General features: G+C 32.8%; 1 pseudogene; it reads right to left on the bottom strand.

The window, feature by feature from the left end:
• Nucleotides 1-447: 447 nt before the first annotated feature.
• LOC111736970 lies at nucleotides 448-565 on the bottom strand (annotated as a pseudogene).
• Nucleotides 566-4,110: the final 3,545 nt, after the last annotated feature.

Here is a 4,110-nt window from a genome sequence, read left to right as displayed (position 1 = left end):
TGCTTGCTTGTGGCAAAGATTGTTAGCTGGTCTTAAACCTTCTTCTCCTTCTGAGCATATAGGAAGAAGACTTTCCAAGACTCACTAGATGTAAAGCTAGACTGTGGCTGGAAAATAGGTGGTGACTTCTGAGAAGATATAGTATGTGTTCCTTCTGGACCTGGCTTATAAACAGCTGGCAAAGTAATCCATAAAGGTTTATTTCCATATAGTGACTGAAGGTAGAAGACAATAAGGAATCCTAGAGGAGAGTGGTACCTAAAAAGTGGTACCTACTAATTTAGCATAATTGTCTTTCTTTGAATGTTTATTTATTTTATTTTATTATTTTATTTTATTATTTTAGTTTATTCATTTTATTTTTATGTGAGGTGATCCTTGGTTGACTCACAGATTGCAAGGACCTTGTCAATTTACAATCCCTTATTTATTTATTTATTTTTTTTACGCCTACAGCACCTGGTCTTCCTAGGTGGTCTCCCATTCAAGTACTAAACAGGGCCAACCCTGCTTAGCTTCCAAGATTGGACAGGATCGGACTTGTTCAGGGTAGATGGCTGTAGACTCTTTGAATTTTTTAACATTACTTAAATCTTGTTTTCTTCATAGTTGACGATTATAATTTATCCAGGGTATGGTTCAATGTTTTACGCTTTTCAATAATTTTGTCTGGTACATGGTGATCTCTTTGTTATTTCAAATAAAAGCTTTTCTTCAGTTTGACATTTCCTTTTCTATTTTGGGGCACATTCTTATGTTTGATTAATTGTATTACTTTGTTCAGACATAACAATTAACCAAAAATACTGTTCTTCGGAATTGTTCTCCATGGGCTTTGGGGTCAAGTTGACCTGCTTTTAAATCACCTGCTTAATGACTGCATTGTCTTGGTAAAATGTCTTAATGTCTCTCATCATTAGTGTCTGCATCTACAGTCCTTACTTTGTGGAGTTGTAGTGAAAAAATGTAAAGTTAAATTTAGTTTAAATATATATGTAAATAGTACCTAGTATATTTTAATCAATTCATAAACAGTGGTTGATTTTTTTAGGCTTCCTATACACTCCAAGCTCTTTTCTCCTTTAGAATAGTGTCCTATATTGTCCCCTTAAATCCACCTCCCCCTGTTTAGTTTCATAACACAATTTGAAATTATTTTCTTTATTTTTTTGCCAAGAATAAAGGCATTATGATAATGAAATATATATTTTTATTTTCTTTCTCTCTTTCTCTCTTATTTCTCCCTCCCTCTCTGCATTCCTTCCTTTTTCTAAACATCTATATTCCCAATAGATATCACTATACCAGGAATATAATAAACATTTAATTATTTCATCAGTATATTTTCCTATTATTGCAAAGTTCTTTCACATGTCTTTCATATTCTTTTTTATTTTGTTGCACTATAGATTTTGTTTTTGTCTATTTCTAATGCTTTCATTCTTTTAATACTGTAAATATTTTTCATTTCTCTAACTCTGCCAATCTCATCTCAGTCTTTAGCCTTCATTTCTCATCTTTCATCTCTTTCATTTCCTCAAGAGGACTAAAGTGATATTGTAAAAAATATACCTTTTTATCTTAGAATATAATTAATCTTTTCCCATTATTGCTATTCTTGCATGTCATTCAACTTTTTCCACAGGTACATGTTGCTTTTTCTTATAACTACTTGCATGACCAAAAGGCATGACTGAACTCTTTCAACCTTCTCTCACTTTTTATCTGAATGTTTTCAAAGCCCTACCTGTGATCTTATCCTAAGAAATATATGATGTATATATTTTAAATTCTCTCTCTCTTTTTTCTCTCCTTTCTCTCTTCCTCTCTCCCTCTCTCCCTCCTTCCCTCCCTCCTTCCCTCCCTCCCTCCCTACATACCACTTAGACTGTCAGAGACTCTAGGAGTCTGGGAAAAGAACTAGTGTCAAACATTTTCATTAGGGGCACTCTCTTTGCCTGATTTTTCTCTCATTACCCTAGGGAGGATCTTTCCAAATCTTGCATAACATATATTCGATTTTTACATTCTATGTACACTGATGCAGAAAAAGATATAGCAACTTTTTTTTTTTTTTTTTCCTAAAAGCATCTTGGCAAAGCTCAGAAGCTTATATTTCTGTTGATGGTAGTAAAAAAAAAAAAAAAAAAAAAGCCGAAAGTTAAGAACAGACAGTAAAATCTTACCATTGACAAAGATATCTGAGTTTATTTCCAGGTTTGAGATAGTTTAAAGGATCTAAGACTTTTTTTTTTTTTAAGTTCTTTCAACACATATACCATGTAACTTTCTCTGATCCAGTTTTCTTTTTGTCTGTACTACCCTCTATCTTGGAGGTATGCTCATAGGGATTGCAAAAAAAAATAATAATTAAAGGCCCTTTGGTTTCTATTTGGGTTGCTCAGTGGAGAGCCTACTAGGGAGAGTTCAGGGAGAGAGAAGAGTGTAATCTTTATCTGCTGAATCCCTGACTGTTACAGGTAATTTCTCATTTTTTCCTCCAAAATTGAGTCTCAGAATAGGGGAATTATCAAGTTTTCTTATAATGAAGTGGAAAAGATGCCACTTCTCATTGTGCTGACTTCTGAATTCTTAATGCATTTCCTCTATGTTTTTTCATGGCTTGATAACTTATTTCTTTTTAGTGCTGAATAATATTCCATTTTCTGGATGTATAATAGTTTCTTTATCTGTTCACTTACCGAAAGGCATCTTGGTTGCTTCTGACTTTTGCAATTATAAATAAAGCTGATATAACCATCTTCGTATAGGTTTCTGGGTGGAAATAAGTTTTAAACTCTTCTGAGAAAATACCAAAAAATATGATTGCTGGATCATATGGTAAGAGTTGTTTTAGTTTGTAAGAAACCACCAAACTGTCCTCCAATAGAGTGCTTTACCATTTTGCATTCCTACCAGCAATGAATGAAAGTTTCTGTTGTTCCATATCATCACCAGTATGTGATGGTGTCAGCATTCTGGATTATGGTCATTTTAATAGTTGTACAGCATATCACTGTTATAACTTGCATTTCCCTGATAACATGATGTGGAGCATCATTTTATATGATTATTTGCCATCCGTATATCTTCTCTGGTGAGGATTAAGTTAAAGCCATAGGTCATCGCTTTTAAATGGGTTGCTTGTTTTCTTATTGTGAGTTTTAAATGTTCTTCTCATATTACAAATAACATTGTTTTATCAGATATGTCTTTTGCAAATATTGTTTTCCAGTATGTGGCTTGCTATCTTATAGACAGTGTTTCTCGAAGAGCAGAACATTTTAATTTTAATCAAGTACAGCTTATTAATTATTTCTTTCATAGATTGTCCCTTTGGTGCACTATCTAAAAAGGCACCATTAAAAAAAAAAAAAGGCATCATTATACCCAATCATCTAAATATTTTCCTACGTTACCTTTTGTGTGCTTTATAGTTTTATATTTATATTCTTTATCATCCATTTTTAGGTCTGTATCTAGATTTATTTTGCACATGGGTATCCAGTTGTTCAAGAGATGTTCTTTGTTCCATTATATTCTCTTTGCTCTTCTGTACAATATTAGTTGATTACATTTATGTGTTTCTATTTTTTCATCAGTACCACACTGTCTTGATTACTACAACTTTTGGTAAGTCTTGAAATCAATTAGTGTAAGTCCTCCGGCTTTGTTCTCTTTCAATATTGTGTTGGCTATTCTGGGTCTTTTGTCTCTCTATATAAACTTTAGAATAAGTTTGGCAATATCAAGAAAATAATATGTTAAAATTATGATTGGTATTGTGTTGAATCTATAGGGGAAAAAAGATAAATCCTACCTGCTCATGGTATATAATTATTTTTATACATTGCTGAATTCCATTTGCTAATATTTTGTTGAGGATTTTTGCAACCATGTTTATGAGAGATATTGGTCTACACTTTTATCCTAATGTCTTTATCTGATTTGAGTATTAAAGTAATGTTAGCCACAATGAATGTGTTAGGAAGTATTCCCTCTGCTTCATTACTCGGAAGGAGACTGCAGGGAATTGGCATAATTTCTTCCTCAATTGTTTGGTAGAATTCACCAGTGAACCCATCTGGATCTGGTGCTTTCTGTTTAACA

The sequence above is a fragment of the Pteropus vampyrus genome, unplaced genomic scaffold, assembly GCF_000151845.1.
Source record: "Pteropus vampyrus isolate Shadow unplaced genomic scaffold, Pvam_2.0 Scaffold1, whole genome shotgun sequence".
NCBI classification, from domain to species: Eukaryota; Metazoa; Chordata; class Mammalia; order Chiroptera; family Pteropodidae; genus Pteropus; species Pteropus vampyrus.
The sequence above is the reverse complement of the archived record's forward strand: the minus strand, read 5'-3'. Positions and strand labels throughout refer to the sequence as shown.